The sequence below is a fragment of the Andrena cerasifolii genome, unplaced genomic scaffold, assembly GCF_050908995.1.
Source record: "Andrena cerasifolii isolate SP2316 unplaced genomic scaffold, iyAndCera1_principal scaffold0196, whole genome shotgun sequence".
NCBI classification, from domain to species: domain Eukaryota; kingdom Metazoa; phylum Arthropoda; class Insecta; order Hymenoptera; family Andrenidae; genus Andrena; species Andrena cerasifolii.
This window is the reverse complement of record NW_027485089.1, coordinates 10,460-31,252: the sequence shown is the minus strand read 5'-3', so window position 1 is coordinate 31,252 and position 20,793 is coordinate 10,460. Positions and strand designations below refer to the sequence as shown.

Sequence of the window (20,793 nt, the reverse complement as noted above, 5' to 3'; positions counted from 1 at the left end):
AAGGAATTCAGGCGCGAATCTATAATCCAGCACACTAATCGTTTTACAGGGAGGAACGCCAGGCGCGAATCTATAATCCAGCACACTAGTCGACCAGGGAAGTTTAAAGGCTAGAGCGTATTTGGGGAACACCCGTTAGCACTTTGTTTTGGTTTACGTAATATCAGATTTACCGTTGCATAGGCACAAAAAGTTTCCTCGTAATATTTCTTGAGAAATTCGTCTATACGTGCAGCTATGCAAGGGAATGTTAGTAAACACTGTCACTGTTCTCTAGTTCGCGATCCGCGATCAGCTGTTTCGCCGACTCGTTGGTTTGTATCTTAGTACGTTCGTAACTAATGGTTGAACACAAATAACTTGAAGCAAGATTTTAAACAAAGCGATTTATTAACTTCGTTAATCGGTTATTATAATCGTGCGAGGGGGCTTTTAGCATTGGCACAATATTTGTAATATGGTTATAACATTTAATATATATATATGGACATGAGATACAATATAAGTCGTTTAATAATGATCGTTAATAATAATAATATGATAAGATTGCGATAAGCAGTTATAATAGAATAGTAAGATTGCGATAAGCAGTTATAAACAAAATAATAGAATAGTAAGATTGCGATAAGCAGTTATAAACGAAATAATTGAATAGTAAGATTGCGATAAGCAGTTATAAACAAAATAATAGAATAGTATGGTATGGTGGTGATATTCACAATAATATTAAGTAATATAAATGGCTTACGGTGATCGTCGAACACTGAGTTTAATATTAACACATTTAAGATATACTTTTCAAGAAAGCCTTCTACCGAAGAGGTTTCTGTCGAAGAAAGAGAGAGGACTCGGCCTGTCAGGACCTCATATTTATGTACTTTCACAGGAGTATTGTGGGGTACGCGCGGTAAAGACCTTGACACATTTCGGTTTAAGACGCAGTAGGACTTCCGGGGTTTTTACAAACGGTACGTCTATTAATAGACGTATTTATGTCACGTACGCCAAATATACGTCGCAATTAGGTTTCTGGGGTTTTTATGACTGCGAAAAGAGATACTCAACTCATCGAATGGATTTCGGGTGTTTTACGGGAAAGGGGTTATTAGAGTGGCTTGGACTTCATGAGTCGTAAAGAGGGGGTTGAGACTTGGTCTCGATTTAAGAGGGATTTGTAATGAGGGACTTGTTTGAATTTGTTTTTGGAGGGAATGATTCGTGCCTTGTAAGACGAATAGGCGAAGAGGGTTTTGAAACGATCATCTCGTGATGGGGACCGCTAAGGTACATCAGCGAGGTGGAGGTTTGTATTGATCATCCTGTGTTGTTGACCGCTAAGGTGCAACATCAAGGTGATCGGTGATTGAGGAGATGGGGTAGGAGTTGAGTTTGATAGACTTTAGTGGAGTGATTTTGAGGTTTACTAGTGGAATTGGGAATAGGAAACGCGCGAAAAATCGTGGGACGTTACACCTCCCCCCTTATATGAAGAAATGATTACATTTCTTAACACAGGGTACGGGTGTCTTGAAATGCGGAGGAAAAGAAAAATAAAATAAAATGTACCGTTTTGGAAAAAATAAAAATAAAATGATTTGGAAATAATAAAATAAAATAAAATATATAGCCTATTTGGCGTAAAAGAAAAGTAAAATAAAAGATGAGAATAATAATAATAGAAAATATAAATGAATTGATTGTATTAGGAAAAAAAAACATTTACTTATACTTAAAAATAATATGTATATATATATATATATGTATATAAAAGAAATAGAAAATAAGGAATATTTACAAGGAAGGATGTACAAGGAAGGATAGGATTAAGGAAAGGAATTTTGGAAGGATTAGTATGGAGGAAAGGAATATTCGAGGGTTGAGTATGAGGGGTCGTCCAGGATGAACGTGAGGTCGTAACCACTCTGATAGAGGTCATCGAACCATTTTAAAAATTCGGGCGTCAGCTCTGTGTGGTCTGGGACCTTAGTCGCTGACCTCGTATTCAAAATCTCCACGACACCTGGGGGTGGAGGGATGACGGAGGGAACTTGGGAGGTGGAAGGTTGAGGAGAGGGTTGGAATTGAACGGGAGGGGGGGAGTCGTCTATTGTAATTGTCTCTGTTGTGGACGCTGCCTCCCTGATGACGATGTTCGATGTCACCTTCGGGAGAAGATGTGAGGCGCTCCCTTCCTCCTTCATGGCCCTCTGGCGCAGCCACTGTATATGGGAGAGCTTTCTCTTGAGGCCTCCCCCATGGGTCCTAGGCCCACTGGGTTTATGGGCCCTTTTATGAGGCATGGTGCGATCTAAGAAACGAGGTGATTTAATGTTCTTTTCTCTATAATTTATGATTAGGGTCAACCGGGGTTTTCGCGTATTTGACCAAGACGCGCCTTATTCGCGTGTATAATTTTTGTTTTCCCTTTCCATGATATTTTTAAATTCTGAGAGGGGATTACCTCTAATATCGTGTGAGGGCCAGAGTATTGATCTCCGAATTTTCCCTTTCGGGGTTCTATTAATACGAAAATCGAGTCGCCCGGTTTAAAGGTCTTCTCGCTTATGTGTCTATCGTAGTACTTTTTATAACGGAGTTTTGATTGATTTAACTTTTCTGCTGCAGCGGTTTGCAGTTCTTGCATCCTTATGTTTAATTTCGAGAGGTATTGACTATAAGTTTCATTTTCAAAGTCTTCGGGCATTCTTTTCCGACTGGGTACCCGGGCTATTTTACCGAACACTAATTCATGTGGAGTGTATCCAGTGCCCTCGTGGACGCTGGTATTATAAGAGAACGCGGCCATGTCGGTCCATTCGTCCCAGTCACTGTATCTACCGATAAACATTTTCAAATATTCTGTTAGGACAAGGTGCGATCGCTCTAGAGAGCCGTTAGTCTGTGGGTGAAAAGCTGTGGTTCGAAATTGTTCAATTTTAAATTTTTGCGCGATAGTTTTCATGAGTTTACCAGTAAAATTAGCTCCTTGGTCAGTGAGGATGGCTCTGGGAGCTCCGAATTGACAGATAAACTTTCTTATAAATGCATCTGCAATTTTTTCCGACGTCGATTGTTTGAGTGGTTCACACACGAAATATTTAGTTAATAAATCTTGCATGGTTAATATGTAGGTATTTCCTTCTCTCGTGGTGGGTAACGGTCCTACTATATCTAAGGCTATTTTATCAAAGGCGCGTCCAGGCGTGTCTGTAAGGATCATTGGTTGCCTGGTTTTAACACGAACGAGTTTCTTCCGCATACAGTCTTCGCATTTTCGAATATAATCTTCAACGGCTTTCTTCATTCCTTTCCAGAAATAGTGGTGTCTAATTCGGTTATAGGTTTTTGTTACTCCTTTATGTCCAGCTAATGCAGACGCGTGATTTTCCGTAATAATGCTTTGTCTCTTTGATTCTTCGGGGATCTGAACTATTTGAAGGCATATTGTGACCTCGATGTCTTCCTCGTCGACGGTTTCGAGAATGTCCATAATAATATCTTGCCAACTTAGCTGATCAATGTTTGTCGTTTTGGCAATACTGAATGAATATATAGTTAACTCACCTACTACATCCCTAAGAGAAGAAAGGGCTGTTCTCCAATTTGTCGTGGTTAGGGGAATATTTTGTGTTTCCTTGATAACTAACCCTACGAGAATTTGTCCCTTTTTATATGACACATGAGCCCTGCCCAGAGTGAGTTCGTTTGCTATTGTCAGTTCTCCTGCTTCTTGTAACTGTTTAGCTCCTTCGTCGCAAGGTTTCCCATCGGCACTCAAAAGGAAGACGAGGGTTTCTTTACGTAGGGACAATGGGTCGCGACTGATGGACGGTACTATTCTGATTTCTCGGTCTGGGTCAGCTTCGTATTCTGCATCATGGGAATCGTCTTGCTCAATTATTGATAAATCCGAGTCGGATGTTGACTCGTCTGATACGTTTGATTCCACTTCGGAATCGGGATCCGATTGTATCTGGGGAACTGGGGACTGCGGAGGCGAAATATGTTCGTAAGGGGTGGTTATTTGTTCCCCTTCATTTTCCTGATTCTCTTCTTCGACGTTACTCATTGGTTCTGATAAATTTTCTTTTGTGGATTCTACTGCAGATGTTGGACCTTTTCGTACCTTCCGGTGAGGCTGCATCCGCGTAGGTTTCGTCCTTAGATGGGGTTTACTTGTGGGTTCTGAAGCAGAGGTGGATGGTCGGGAACCCCGAGGTCTTCCAGGACCTCGTGTAGGTGGGGTTTTAGTTTCTTTAGTAGTCCGAGGTTTTTTGGTATCTGGTGTGGGCCAGTCCACCCAGTCTTCGTCGGCTTCTTCTCGTGGCCGTATTGGGCATGCCTCCACTGTAGGGGGATTACGAGATAGAGCGTCGGCAAGTTTGTTGCTTTTCCCCGGTTGGTATCGAATTTCGTATTCATACTCAGCTAATTTTAAACGCCACCTAACGAGGCGTGACGTTGGATCTTTTACTCTATGTAACCAGATTAGTGGTTGATGGTCGGTAAATAAAATAAATTTCCTTCCGTATAGATAAGGTCGGAAGTGCCTAACGCAATATACGATGGCTAAAAGTTCCTTCTCTATGGTTGCGTAATTTATTTCTGCTTTATTTAGGAGGCGAGAGGCGTAAGCGATCGGTAACTCTTTTCCATCTATAGTCTGACTCAATATCCCTCCTATAGCGTAGTCAGAAGCATCTGTAGTGACGTGAAATTCCAGGTCAAAATTCGGGTATTGCAGGATAGGTTCTTTCTGTAATGCTAATCTTAAGTGGTCAAAAGCCGTTTTCTGGGACGGTCCCCACTCAAATATTGTGTCTTTCTTCAATAGTTGGGTTAACGGACGAGCTATTTTAGAAAAGTCTGGGATAAATTTCCTATAATATCCGGTTAAACCAAGGAATTGTTTGATTCCTTTAGGTGTATTTGGTGCCGGTAGTTTCGGACGGCTTCAATTTTTCCTGGATCAGGTTTTACTCCTTGTTCTGTAATTATGTGACCCAAATATGCGACTTCTTTGTGTAGAAATTTACATTTCGAAGGCTGAAGTTTAAGACTCGCCTCTCTTAGGCGTTGAGCAAGTTTTTTAAATTTTATTAAATGTTCTGTAAGGGAACTCGCGTAAAGGACAATATCATCCAGATATACGAACATTTCTGTGCCTTGGAGTCCCGTGAGCGTGTGATCCATTAAACGTTGGAAGGTAGCTGGTGCATTACAAAGTCCAAATGGCATTCTAACAAACTCATAATGTCCATGAGGTGTAGAAAAGGCCGTTTTAGGCGCATCTTCCGGTTTCATAGGGATTTGGTGAAATCCGGAAGCTAGGTCGAATACGGAAAAGTATTTTGCTCCTCCTAATTGGTCTAGTATTTCGTTAATGTTTGGAAGTGGGTATGCGTCAGGAACGGTTTTTCCGTTTAAATCCCTGAAGTCAATTACCATTCTCCACAAGAGTTCCCCATTGGGTCCTGGTTTTTTAGAGACGATCCAAATAGGTGAATTATAGGGTGATAATGACGGTTTTATAATGTCGTTAGTTAGTAAATTCTTTATTTGCTTGTCTATTTCCTTCTTATGTACAGGAGGGAAGCGATATTGTTTAGTATTTACTGGCACTGGGTCCATTGTCTGGATCCCATGCTGGATAGCGTTTGTGTGGCCTAACTTCTCATCTGGTAGATGGAAGAGGTCATGGTATTTATATAAAATTCTTTGGACATGAAGTTTTTCCTCCGGATTCATGTGTTCCGTTGAAATTAGTTTGAGCACTCGTTCCATTCTTGTTGCGGTTTGTTCAGAAATTATCGATATTTCCTCACCCGACGCCATAGTAAGAGACTCCTGGAATTCTAGGGGAAGGGTTGTTTCGGCATAATGCCCTGGGGATGAGAGCGAGTGTACCTTCGCGGGTACCTCTGAATGATGGATCGACGGATCCTGGGGAAAGAGGGGCTTGAATTTTGTTAGGGTTGGAATAGGATTGACGCGTTTAGACGTCTTAGTCTCTTTCGGTCGTCTTTGTTTGGGTTCTGGAATTACAATTTCAAATTCTTCCAATTCAACAGTAGGTACAGTGATCGTCGTGTCCATTTCATTAGAATTTATAATTTGTAGGTACGCTTTGCCGTCCTTATTACGGACGAGGGCATTACCTGCATGAATACCAGTGCCTAAATCTAATCTAGGCAAATATCCTTCCTTTACGTCTGAATTTGATATGTTTACGAAGCAAACTGTTTTCGATCTAGCGGGTAGCACGAGTTGATCCTTATTTACGAACGGGATGGAGTTTCCTTCGAACTCCAACTGTTTCTTCGAGTAATGTATTGAAGCATTTTGTTTTATAAAGAATTCGGTGCCTAATATTCCTTGTGGTTTGATTGGGAAGTCGTTTTCGACTACGTGGAATGTGACATCGTTGCCCAATAGAGTTATGTTTACTGTCCCAAGGGTGAAGACGAGGTCTTTAGCGATGCCTCTTAATTGCACCTGTTTATTGATATCTATGTTTTGTGGTTGTTTTATTGTGTGAATTTTCAACAAATTCACTTCGGACCCAGTATCAATCATTAACTCTGGTGCTACTTCAAAATCCGGGGACTGAATAATTACGGACGGGGCTTCGTCGACGGCATTTAACCATGCGGTAGCGATTCTTGTTCTGGTATTCCCGATTCCGCTCGTATTGTCATTGGACGCGCTCCTGCTTGGCCCGTTCCACGGTACGCGTCCGCTGTTGACCGTAGGGGCAGAGCGTTTCCCGAATCCCGTTCCTGGAAGGTTCCAGGGCTTCTCTCATTGCGATTAAATAAGCGTTTCCTACATTCAGAGATTAAATGTCCGGGCTTTTTACAATATGCGCAAATACGTAATTCCGTAGGCCTTGAAGGAGGAGGTCGGTTTTTGTCCCAGTAAGGGACCAAAGGGTTTGGCGCCTGATTATCGTATCCCGCAATGCGGTTTTGGGAATATCGCTCTGTCGATTGGGAGGCTATTTTTTGATTATTCCTGCAGGACAATGCGTCGTGTCCCGTCTTATTACAAACTTGACATATGATTTTTGGAGTCTTTTGTTCGGAAAATCTCTGGCGGTCTCGATCAATTTTCTTGTCTACGAGTACAGCTAGCTCGAAAGCTTCATCGAGCGTGTCGAAATCATGTTGTTGTAATCTTGTTCGTATATGGGGGGGAAGTCCATCCACAAATGAATCCAACGTCAAACGGTCTAGGTCCTCGGGATGATTCCGTGCAAAGTCGCGATAATAATCCCTATCCTCTTCCAAAATAGCGAATCGGAGATCCTTAACGCGCGAGATGTACTCTAGTACGTGTTCATTTGTTCCTTTGATAATATTTGCTAATTCTCCTCGATAGTGATCTGACGTTTTCGCGGGGGAGAATGTACGTTTTAGTTGTTTCATTAAGTCATTTACTGAGTCGAAGACCCTATCCTCAACAGCCAAGCAGGCGTGGTCTTGCAGTTTATTGCGCAACAACCTCGCCAGCTGGGGTTCAGCCTGCGGGGGAACCAGAGCTTTAGCCCTATTGCAGGCTCTAGCGAATTGCAAAACAGACATATTGTGACCGTTAAATTTTGGGACTGTTTCTATAGCGTCCTTTAATTTGATCTGGGGCAATGGATCCTGGTCCGGAATATTATTACTATTCAATGCCTCAGGAGTTTTATTGTAATTTAGCACCGGTTTTGTATCGAAACGGGAGGAACCCGGTGTAGCAAAGTTATTCGCAATTGGCGGGGGTGCAAGAAGTTTTTTCATCATTGCTTCGATATTCTGTATTTTATCGGAAAGACCTTTAAGCGTGGGTTCGGGCGGTCCGATGCCTTCGCCCGTATGCGTTTTAGTTTCGGAATTTACCGCAAATCTCATGTGCAAATTGTCGATTTCGGCTCGTTTCTCACGTAATTTTTATAATTGTTCCATTATTTCGGCGGTGGCGTTTTCTATAGCGCTATTGAAAGGCTCCGCGTCTTGGTCTAGCACGCGGAGGTTGTCGGTATCACCGGATTCGGACATTTTTAAACTCGGTAAATTTTATTATTTTAGGGTGATTTAAGAGGTTTCCTATGTTTAAGCGTCCGGCAGCAGCTACTCAAAATCTATGATATTCTCTACCCGGGTAGTTTATATCGAACCTGTTATAATTTTTATTTATTTGACGTAAATGCTCTGTGCACGCGGCACGACTGCTAATAGGCCGTACTTTGAACAGAAGGTTTTTGCAACGAGGGCACTCAGGGAATATATCGTTAGGTTAGTGGTAGTGCACTTGATATATCTCGTCTACCTCTACCCGATTTGAATTAAAGCAATTTAGGCAAATTTTTCCACCTTCCGTGGTCGTAACTGCTCCTCCCGAAACACAAATCAGTTTATTTGAGTCTGACAAAACGCCCGCAGCCTGCGGCTTGGAAATATAATGTATTTTGACTTTGGCGTGAATCGCACATGTTAGTTATCAATGTCTTATGTTGCGTCAGGCAGTTTGTTTAAATTTCGTGGTAAAAGGATATTAGTGATTCAGTTTCTGTTTGAAAGGAAGTACCACTGTGTACACTCGACACAATTGGTTGCGGGACGCGTTTGATATATCACGCTATTGCACCTTAGGCAATTAGGGAATGTATAGGGTGTTTGGCAGTAGTGAATTTGATACTCTGTCACCGTTTCTGTTGTTACTAGTCGGGAGCGTAAACACAGATCATCTACTGTATGGATTCCGTCAACCTTTGTGATTGGCGGCTCTGGTAAGCTGGTTTCCACGGGTTTACGTGTTCTAAGTACATATTAAGTAGTGGGACTTTCTATCCTCATTAGTGATAGTTATCGAACCTTGTATAACTCCTGTTTGAGAGGAGGATAACTTTCGAAACACTCAATGCAGTTTCTTATGGGGCGTTCGGGAATTACAGATTTATTGCACCGAGGGCAATAGTTAGGTGTTCCATATGAATAATAATAATGTGTCCAATACACTTCTATGATGTCTGCGGGCGTTAGGCGGGAGTACTTTAGGCAGATTTCGCTGCCGTCAGTGGTCGTGGCTATGCCCCCAGAAACACAAGTTAGAGCATTCAAATATGCCCAAATGCTTTGTAACCTACGGCTACTGTACGATGGTTTGCTTCGATTGGGGTGTTCAATACACATGTTTAACAGGCCATTGTGGGTACCGTAAATGGGAGAATTTATTTCTTTTTGACAGTTAACGCTATCCCACCGCTGTCACCAAAAATATGTCACGTCCCGGGTGAGGTCTTTTGGAACGATGACATTAGGAAAGGAGAAAGACAGGCGCGAATCTAAAATCCAGCACTCTGAGATTTTTGGGGGAAGACCAGGCGCGAATATTAAATCCGTCACACTGAGGGTTTGGAAGGAACTTAGGCGCGAATATTGAATCCGTCACACTGAGGGTTTGGAAGGAACTTAGGCGCGAATATTGAATCCGTCACACTGAGGGTTTGAAAGGAATTCAGGCGCGAATCTATAATCCAGCACACTGAGGGTTTGAAAGGAATTCAGGCGCGAATCTATAATCCAGCACACTGAGGGTTTGGAAGGAGAGGAACGTCAGGCGCGAATCTTGAATTCAGCACACTGAGGGTTTTGAAGGAGAGGAACGTCAGGCGCGAATCTTGAATCCAGCACACTGAGGATTTTGAAGGAATTCAGGCGCGAATCTATAATCCAGCACACTAGTCGACCAGGGAAGTTTAAAGGCTAGAGCGTATTTGGGGAACACCCGTTAGCACTTTGTTTTGGTTTACGTAATATCAGATTTACCGTTGCATAGGCACAAAAAGTTTCCTCGTAATATTTCTTGAGAAATTCGTCTATACATGCAGCTATGCAAGGGAATGTTAGTAAACACTGTCACTGTTCTCTAGTTCGCGATCCGCGATCAGCTGTTTCGCCGACTCGTTGGTTTGTATCTTAGTACGTTCGTAACTAATGGTTGAACACAAATAACTTGAAGCAAGATTTTAAACAAAGCGATTTATTAACTTCGTTAATCGGTTATTATAATCGTGCGAGGGGGCTTTTAGCATTGGCACAATATTTGTAATATGGTTATAACATTTAATATATATATATGGACATGAGATACAATATAAGTCGTTTAATAATGATCGTTAATAATAATAATATGATAAGATTGCGATAAGCAGTTATAATAGAATAGTAAGATTGCGATAAGCAGTTATAAACAAAATAATAGAATAGTAAGATTGCGATAAGCAGTTATAAACGAAATAATTGAATAGTAAGATTGCGATAAGCAGTTATAAACAAAATAATAGAATAGTATGGTATGGTGGTGATATGCACAATAATATTAAGTAATATAAATGGCTTACGGTGATCGTCGAACACTGAGTTTAATATTAACACTTTTAAGATATACTTTTCAAGAAAGCCTTCTACCGAAGAGGTTTCTGTCGAAGAAAGAGGACTCGGCCTGTCAGGACCTCATATTTATGTACTTTCACAGGAGTATTGTGGGGTACGCGCGGTAAAGACCTTGACACATTTCGGTTTAAGACGCAGTAGGACTTCCGGGGTTTTTACAAACGGTACGTCTATTAATAGACGTATTTATGTCACGTACGCCAAATATACGTCGCAATTAGGTTTCTGGGGTTTTTATGACTGCGAAAAGAGATACTCAACTCATCGAATGGATTTCGGGTGTTTTACGGGAAAGGGGTTATTAGAGTGGCTTGGACTTCATGAGTCGTAAAGAGGGGGTTGAGACTTGGTCTCGATTTAAGAGGGATTTGTAATGAGGGACTTGTTTGAATTTGTTTTTGGAGGGAATGATTCGTGCCTTGTAAGACGAATAGGCGAAGAGGGTTTTGAAACGATCATCTCGTGATGGGGACCGCTAAGGTACATCAGCGAGGTGGAGGTTTGTATTGATCATCCTGTGTTGTTGACCGCTAAGGTGCAACATCAAGGTGATCGGTGATTGAGGAGATGGGGTAGGAGTTGAGTTTGATAGACTTTAGTGGAGTGATTTTGAGGTTTACTAGTGGAATTGGGAATAGGAAACGCGCGAAAAATCGTGGGACGTTACATGAAAACGAAAAAAATTAAAAAATAAAAAAAATTATAAGAAAATTTAAAATTGTTTTTAAAAATTTAAAAATTAAAATAAAAGAGAAATAAAAATTAAAAAAAATTCTAAAAAATTAAAAATATTTTTTAAATAAAAAAATAATACCTTTAAAAAAATTTAAAAAAATTAAGAAATTTTTTAAAAAATTTAAAAAAATAAAAAAAAATTTCAAAAATTCAAAAATATATATAATTTAAAAAAAATAAAGAAAGAAAAATAAATTAAATAATTTAAAAAATTAAAATTTTTTTTAAAAATATTTTAAAAAATTAAAAAAAAATTATAAGAAAGTTAAAAAAAAATTATAAGAAAGTTAAAAAAAAAATTTAAAAAAAATTTTAAAAATTAAAAGAAATTAAAATAAAAGAAAAATAAAAATTAAAAAAAATTTAAAAACATTTTTTGAAATAAAGAAATTATATTTTTAAACAAAATTAAAAAAAAAATAAAAAATTAAAGTACAGAAAATTTTTTAAAAAATTTTTTAAAAAATTAAAAAATAAAAAAATTATAAGAAATATAAAAAAAAAATGTAAAAAAATTTAAAAAATTTTAAAAAATTAAAAAAAAGAAAATAAAATTAAAAAATAAATAAAACAATTTTTAAAAAATTTTGTTAAAAAATTAAAACCAATTTTTAAAAAACAAATTTTAAATTTAAGAAAAATACAAAAATTACAAGAAAATTAAAAAAAATTTTAAATGTAAAAAAATTAAAAAAAAATTTAAATAATTTTTTAAAAAAATTAGAAAAAAATTTAAAAAATTAAAAAAATTAAAAAATATAGAAGTTTTTTTAAAAATAAATAAAAAAGATTTTAAAAAATAATTAAAAAATTTTTTTTTTAAATTTTTTAAAAAAATTTAAAAAAATTTATGAAAAAAATTTTAAAAATTTAAAATAATTTTTAAAAAATTTAAAAAAAATTAAAAAAATAAACAAAATTATAAGAAAATTAAAAAAAAAATTAAAAAAAAAATTTTAAATTTCAAAAAACAAAAAATATAAATAATTTTAAAAAAATTAAAAAATATACATAAAAATTAAAAAAAATAAATAAAAAAATTTTAAAAATAAAAAAAATTAAAAAATATAGAAATTTTTTTTAAAAATAAATAAAAAAGATTTTAAAAAATAATTAAAAAAAAAATTTTTTTAAATTTTTTTAAAAATTTAAAAAAATTTAAAAAAATTAAAAACATTTTTTAAATAAAAGAATAATACTTTTAAATTTTTTTTAAAAAAATTTAGAAAAATTTCAAAAAAATTTAAAAAAATAAAAAAAATATAAGAAAATTACAAAAAATTTTTTAAAAAATTTAAAAAATTAAAAAAAAATTTTAAATTTCAAAAAATAAAAAATTTAAATAATTTTTAAAAAAATAAAAAAAATAAATAAAAATTTAAAAAAATATTAAAAAATTTAAAAAATTTTAAAAAAAATTTTAAAAAAATTTAAAAAAATTAAAAAAAAATGAAGCAAAGAAAAATTTTTAAAAAATTTAAAAAATTTTGAAATTTAAAAAAAAATTTTTAAAAAATTTAAAAAATTAAAAAAAATAATAATTTTAAAAAAAAATTAAAAATAAAAAAGTTATAAAATAATTTGGTAAAATTTTTTTAAAAAATATTTAAAAAATTAAAAAAAATTTAAACAAAAATTAAAATTTTTTTTAAAAAATTAAAAAAAAATAATAATTTAAAACAAAAATAAATAAAAAAAATTTTTTGAAAACGAAAAAAATTAAAAAATAAAGAAAATTTAAAAAAAAATTTAAAAAATTTTAAAAATTAAAAAATTAAAATAAAAGAGAAATAAAAATTAAAAAAAAATTTTAAAATTAAAAATATTTTTGAAATAAAAAAATAATACCTTTAAAAAAATAAAAAAAATTATAAGAAAATTAAAAAAAAATTAAAAAATTTAAAAAATTAAAAAAAAAATAAAAAAAAATTAAAATTTTTTTTTAATATATTTTAAAAAATTAAAAAAAAATTTAACAAAATTAAAAAAAAAAACATTTTTAAAAATTTAAAAAATTAAAAAAACTTTTAAAAAAAATTAAAAATTTTTTTTAAATATATTTTAATAAATTAAAAAAAAATTTAAGAAAATTAAAAAAAAATTTAAAAATTTCAAAAATTCAAATATATATATAATTTAAAAAAATAAAAAAGAAAAATAAATAATTTTTTTTTTTAAAAATTAAAAAAAAATTTTAAAAAATTAAAAAAAAATAAAGGAAAGAAAAATTTTAAAAAATTGTAAAAAAATTTTAAAAAATTTTAAAAAAAATTATAAGTAAATTACAAAAAAAATTAAAAAGAATTTTAAAAATTAAAAAAAAATTTAAAATTTCAAAAATAAAAAATATAAATAATTTAAAAAAAAAATAAATAAATAAAAATTAAAAAAAAAGAAAGCAAAGAAAAATTTAAAAAAAATTTAAAAAATTTAAAAAATTTTAAAAAATTTAAAAAATTTTAAAAAACTTTTAAAAAAAATTTTAAAAATTAAAAAAAAATTTAAACAAAAATTAAAAAAATTAAAAAATAAAAAAAATTATAAGAAAATTTAAAAAAAAATAATTTAAAAAAAATTGAAAAATAAAAAAAATTATAAGAAAATTTAAAAAAAATGTAAAAAAATTTAAAAAATTTTATAAAATTAAAAAATATAGAAAATAAAATTAAAAATAAATAAAACAATTTTTAAAAAATTTTGTTTAAAAATTAAAACCAATTTTTAAAAAACAAATTTTAAATTTAAGAAAAATACAAAAATTACATGAAAATTAAAAAAAAATTAAAAAATTAAAAATATTTTTTAAATAAAAAAATAATACCTTTAAAAAAATTTTAAAAAATTTAGAAAATTTTTAAAAAATTAAAAAAAATAAAAAAATTGTAAGAAAATTAAAAAAAATTTAAAAATTTAAAAAATTTAAAAAAAAATTTTAAATTTTTTTTAAATATATTTTAAAAAATTAAAAAAAAATTATGCGAAAATTAAAAAATTTTTTTAAAGAATTTAAGAAATTAAAAGAAATTAAAATAAAAGAAAAATAAAAATTAAAAAAAAATTTAAAACATTTTTTTAAATAAAGAAAATATATTTTTAAAAAAAATTTAAAAAAAATTTTAAAAAATTAAAGTAAGGAAAAGTTTTTAAAAAAAATTTTAAAAAATTATGATAATTTTTAAAAAAATTAAAATAAAAATTAAAAAATAAAAAAATTATAAGAAAATTTTAAAAAAATGTAAAAAAATTTTAAGAATTTTAAAAAATTAAAAAATATAAAAAATAAAATTAAAAATAAATAAAACAATTTTGAAAAAATGTTGTTTAAAAATTAAAACCAATTTTTAAAAAACAAATTTTAAATTTAAGAAAAATACAAAAATTACATGAAAATTAAAAAAAATTAAAAAAAAAAATTTAAATAATTTTTTAAAAAAATTAGAAAAAAAATTTAAAAAATTTAAAATAAAACGAAAATAAAAATTTAAAAAAATTTTAAAAAAATTTTAAAAAAATTTTTAAAAAATTTTAAAAAAATTTTTAAAAAATTTTAAAAAATTAAAAATTTTTTAAATAAAAAAATAATACCTTTAAAAAAATTTAAAAAAATTTAGAAATTTTTTAAAAAATTTAAAAAAATAAAAAAAAATTATAAGAAAATTTAAAAAAATTTAAAAATTTAAAAAATAAAAAAAAATTTGAAAAAAAATTAAAATTTTTTTTAAATATATTTTAAAAAATTAAAAAAAAATTATAAGAAAATTAAAAAAAAAATTTTTAAAAAAATTTAAAAAATTAAAAAAAAATTAAAATAAAACGAAAATAAAAATTTAAAAAAATTTTAAATAATTTTAAAAAAATTAAAAACATTTTTTAAATAATAGAATAATACTTTTAAATTTTTTTTTTAAAATTTGGAAAATTTAAAAAAAAATTTAAAAAATAAAAAAAATTATAAGAAAATTACAAAAAAAATTTTAAAAAATTTAAAAAAATAAAAAAAATTTAAAATTTAAAAAAATAAAAAATATAAATAATTTAAAAAAAATAAAATAAATAAATAAAAATTTAAAAAAAAAGAAAGCAAAGAAAAATTTAAAAAAATTTTTAAAAATTTAAAAAATTTTAAAAAATTTTAAAAATTTTAAAAAAACTTTTAAAAAAATTTTAAAAAATTCAAAAAATATTTAAACAAAAATTAAAAAAAAATTAAAATAAAAGGAAAATAAAATTTAAAAAAAAATTAAAAAATTAAAAAACATTTTTGAAATAAAAGAATAATACTTTTAAAAAAAAATTTTTAAAATTTAGAAAAATTACAAAAAAAAATTTAAAAATAAAATAAATTTTAAGAAAATTAAAAATTTTTTTTTTAAAAATTTGAAAAATTAAAAAAAAATTCAAAAATTTCAAAAATTAAAAAATATATATAATTTAAAAAAAATAAAAAAATAAAAATAAATAAATTTTTTTTTTAAAAATTAAAAAAAAATAAAAAAAATTTAAAAATAATAAAGGAAAGAAAAATTTTAAAAAATTTAAAAAAAATTTAAAAAATTTAAAAAAAAATTTAAAAAAATTTAAAAAATAAAAAAATTATAAGTAAATTAAAAGAATTTTTTTTTAAATTAAAAAAAATTAAAATAAAACGAAAATAAAAATTTAAAAAAATTTTTTTAAAATTTTAAAAATTAAAAAAATAAAAAATTAAAATAAAGAAAAATAAAAATTTAAAAAAAATTTTAAAAAATTAAAAATATTTTTGAAATAAAAAATTATACCTTTAAAAAATTTTTAAAAAATTTAGAAAAATTTCAAAAAATAACAAAATATAAATAATTTTAAAAAAGTTAAAAAAATAAAAAAATTTTAAAAAAATGAGCAAAGAAAAATTTTTAAAAATTTTTTAAAAATTAAAAAAATATTTAAACAAAAATTAAAAAAATTATAAAATAAAAAAAATTATAAGAAAATTTAAAAAAAAATAATTTAAAAAAAATTGAAACTAAAAAAAATTATAAAATAATTTGGTAAAAATTTTTTAAAAAATATTTAAAAAATTAAAAAAAAATTATAAATTTGTTTTTTAAATTTTAAAAAATTAAAAAAAATTTAAACAAAAATTAAAATTTTTTTAAAAAATTAAAAAAAAATAATAATTTTTTTAAAAAATTAAAAAAAAAAATAATTTTTTTAAAAAATAAAAAAAAATAATAATTTAAAACAAAAATAAATAAAAAAAAAATTTTGAAACCGAAAGAAATTAAAAAATAAAGAAAATTAAAAAAAAAAATTTTAAAATTTTAAAAATTAAAAAATTAAAATAAAAGAGAAATAAAAATTTAAAAAAAATTTTTAAAAATTAAAAATATTTTTTAAATAAAAAAATTATACCTTTAAAAAAATTAAAAAAAATTTAGAAAAATTTCAAAAAATAACAAAATATAAATAATTTTAAAAAAATTAAAAAAATAAAAAAAAATTTAAAAAAATGAAGCAAAGAAAAATTTAAAAAAATTTAAAAAAATTTCAAAAAATACCAAAATATAAATAATTTTAAAAAATTTTAAAAATTAAAAAAAATAATAATTTTAAAAAAAAATTAAAAATAAAAAAAGTTATAAAATAATTCGGAAATTTTTTTTAAAAAATATTTAAAAAATTAAAAAAATTTAAACAAAAATTAAAATTTTTTTTAAAAAATTAAAAAAAATAATAATTTAAAACAAAAATAAATAAAAAAAATTTTGAAAACGAAAAAAATTAAAAAATAAAAAAAATTATAAGAAAATTTAAAAAAAAATGTAAAAAAATTTAAAAAATTTTTAAAAATTAAAAAATATAGAAAATAAAATTAAAAATAAATAAAACAATTTTTAAAAAATTTGGTTTAAAAATTAAAACCAATTTTTAAAAGACAAATTTTAAATTTAAGAAAAATACAAAAATTACAAGAAAATTAAAAAAAAATTTTAAAAAAAAATTTAAATAATTTTATAAAAAAATTAGAAAAAAAATTAAAAAATTAAAAAAATTAAAAAATATAGAAATTTTTTTTTAAAAATAAATAAAAAAAAATTTTAAAAATAACTAAAAAAAAATTTTAAAAATAAATAAAAAAAATTAAAAAAAAAAAATTTTAAAAAGTTTTTAAAATTTTTTTTAAAAAATATTAAAAAAATTTTAAAAAATTTAAAAAAAAATTTAAAAATTAAAAATAATTTTTAAAGAATTAAAAAAAATTTTAAATTTAAAATAATTTTTAAAAAATCTAAAAAAATTTTAAAAATTTAAAAAAATTTATAAGTAAATTAAAAAAATTTTTTATAATTTTTAAAAAATTAAAAAAAATTAAAATAAAAGGAGAATAAAAATTAAAAGAAATTTAAAAAAATTAAAAACATTTTTTAAATAAAAGAATAATACTTTTAAAATTTTTTTTTTAAAATTTAGAAAAATTTCAAAAAAATTTTAAAAAATTAAAGTAAAGAAAAGTTTTTAGAAAAATTTTAAAAAAATTTTAAGAAAAATCAAAAAATATTTTTGAAATAAAAGAATATTACTTTTAAAAAAAAATTTAAAAATTTTTTAAATATATTTTAAAAAATTAAAAAAAAATTAAAATAAAAGGAAAATAAAAATTAAAAAAAAAATTAAAAACATTTTTTGAAATAAAGAAATTATATTTTTAAAAAAATTTAAACAAAATTAAAAAAATTCAAGTAAAGAAAAGTTTTTAAAAAAATTTCTAAAAATTTTTTAAAAAATATAAAAAAAATTTTAAAAATTTTTTAAAAAATTAAAAAAGAATTAATAAAAATTTTTTTAAATTTGAAGAAATTAAAACAAAATTTAAATTTTTTTTTTAAATTTTTTAAAAATTTTAAAAAATTTTAAGAAAATTATGATAATTTTTAAATAATTTAAAAAAAATTAAAAAATAAAAATAATTATAAGAAAATTTAAAAAAAAATTTAAAATTTTTTTTTAAATTTTAAAAAATTAAAAAATATCGAAAATAAAATGAAAAAAATAAATAAAACAAATTATAAAAAAAATTTGTTTAAAAATTAAAACCAATTTTTAAAAAAAAATTGAAAAAAAATTAAAAAAATTAAAATATAAAAAAATAAAAAAATTATAAGAAAATTAAAAAAAATTTAAAATTTAAAAAAATTAAAAAAGAAATTTAAATAATTTTTTAAAAAATTAGAAAAAAATTGTAAAAATTAAAAAAATTAAAAAATATACAAAAAATTTTTAAAAAATAAATAAAAAAAATTTAAAAAAGGAAATAAAGAAATTTAGAAAAAAAATTTTAAATTTTTTTTTAAAATTTAAAAAAAAATTGTAAAAATTTAAAATAATTTTTAAAAAATTTAAAAAAAATTTAAAAAAAAATTTTAAAAAATTAAAGTACAGAAAAGTTTTTTAAAAAAATTAAAAAAATTTTTAAAAAATATAAAAAAAAATAAAATTTTGTTTAACAAAATTAAAAACGAATTATTTTTTTTTTAAATTTTTAAAAAATTAAAACAAATTAAAAAAAATCTTTTTTTAAGTTTTTAAAAATTTTAAAAAAAATTTAAGAAAATTATGATAATTTTTAAAAAATTTAAAAGAAATAAAAAATAAAAAAATTATAAGTAAATTTCAAAAAAATTAAAATTTTTAAAAAATTAAAATAATTAAAATAAAAGGTAAATAAAAATTAAAAAAAAATTTGAAAAAAAATTAAAAAACATTTTTGAAATAAAAGAATAATACTTTTAAAAAAAATTATAAGAAAATTAAAAAAATTTTTTTTTAAAAATTTAAAAAATTTAAAAAAAAAATTTCAAATTTCAAAGAATAAAAAATATAAATAATTTTAAAAAAATAAAAATAAATAAAAATATATAAAAATTTTTTTTAATTAAAAAAAAAATTTTTTTAAATTTTTTTACAAATTTTAAAAATTGAAAAAATTAAAAAATAAAGAAAAAAAATTTAAAAAAAAAAAAATTTTAAAATTAAAAAAAATTAAAATAAAAGGAAAATAAAATTTAAAAAAAAATTAAAAAATTAAAAAACATTTTTGAAATAAAAGAATAATACTTTTAAAAAAAAAATTTAAAAATTTAGAAAAATTACAAAAAAAAATTTAAAAATAAAATAAATTTTAAGAAAATTAAAAATTTTTTTTTTAAAAATTTGAAAAATTAAAAAAAAATTCAAAAATTTCAAAAATTAAAAAATATATATAATTTAAAAAAAATAAAAAATAAAAATAAATAAATTTTTTTTTAAAAATTAAAAAAAATAAAAAAAATTTAAAAATAATAAAGGAAAGAAAAATTTTAAAAAATTTAAAAAAAATTTAAAAAATTTAAAAAAAAATTTAAAAAAATTTAAAAAATAAAAAAATTATAAGTAAATTAAAAGAATTTTTTTTAAATTAAAAAAAATTAAAATAAAACGAAAATAAAAATTTAAAAAAATTTTTTTAAAATTTTAAAAATTAAAAAAATAAAAAATTAAAATAAAGAAAAATAAAAATTTTAAAAAAATTTTAAAAAATTAAAAATATTTTTGAAATAAAAAATTATACCTTTAAAAAATTTTTAAAAAATTTAGAAAAATTTCAAAAAATAACAAAATATAAATAATTTTAAAAAAATTAAAAAAATAAAAAAATTTAAAAAAAATGAGCAAAGAAAAATTTTTAAAAATTTTTTAAAAATTAAAAAAATATTTAAACAAAAATTAAAAAAATTAAAAAATAAAAAAAATTATAAGAAAATTTAAAAAAAAATAATTTAAAAAAAATTGAAACTAAAAAAAATTATAAAATAATTTGGTAAAAATTTTTTAAAAAATATTTAAAAAATTAAAAAAAAATTATAAATTTGTTTTTTAAATTTTAAAAAATTAAAAAAAATTTAAACAAAAATTAAAAAAAATAATAATTTTTTTAAAAAATTAAAAAAAAAAATAATTTTTTTAAAAAATAAAAAAAAATAATAATTTAAAACAAAAATAAATAAAAAAAAAATTTTGAAACCGAAAGAAATTAAAAAATAAAGAAAATTAAAAAAAAAATTTAAAAATTTTAAAAATTTAAAAATTAAAATAAAAGAGAAATAAAAATTAAAAAACATTTTTTAAAAATTAAAAATATTTTTTAAATAAAAAAATTATACCTTTAAAAAAATTAAAAAAAATTTAGAAAAATTTCAAAAAATAACAAAATATAAATAATTTTAAAAAAATTAAAAAAATAAAAAAAAATTTAAAAAAATGAAGCAAAGAAAAATTTAAAAAAATTTAAAAAAATTTCAAAAAATACCAAAATATAAATAATTTTAAAAAATTTTAAAAATTAAAAAAAATAATAATTTTAAAAAAAAATTAAAAATAAAAAAAGTTATAAAATAATTCGGAAATTTTTTTTAAAAAATATTTAAAAAATTAAAAAAATTTAAACAAAAATTAAAATTTTTTTTAAAAAATTAAAAAAAATAATAATTTAAAACAAAAATAAATAAAAAAAAATTTTGAAAACGAAAAAAATTAAAAAATAAAAAAAATTATAAGAAAATTTAAAAAAAAATGTAAAAAAATTTAAAAAATTTTTAAAAAT

General features: G+C 24.3%; 1 long non-coding RNA gene across 1 annotated transcript; it reads left to right on the top strand.

The window, feature by feature from the left end:
- Positions 1-1,020: 1,020 nt before the first annotated feature.
- Positions 1,021-1,620, top strand: LOC143378092 (uncharacterized). The gene is made up of 2 exons (XR_013087496.1): positions 1,021-1,284; positions 1,340-1,620. It is a non-coding gene; the product is annotated as an uncharacterized LOC143378092 (long non-coding RNA).
- The last annotated feature ends 19,173 nt before the right edge of the window (positions 1,621-20,793 follow it).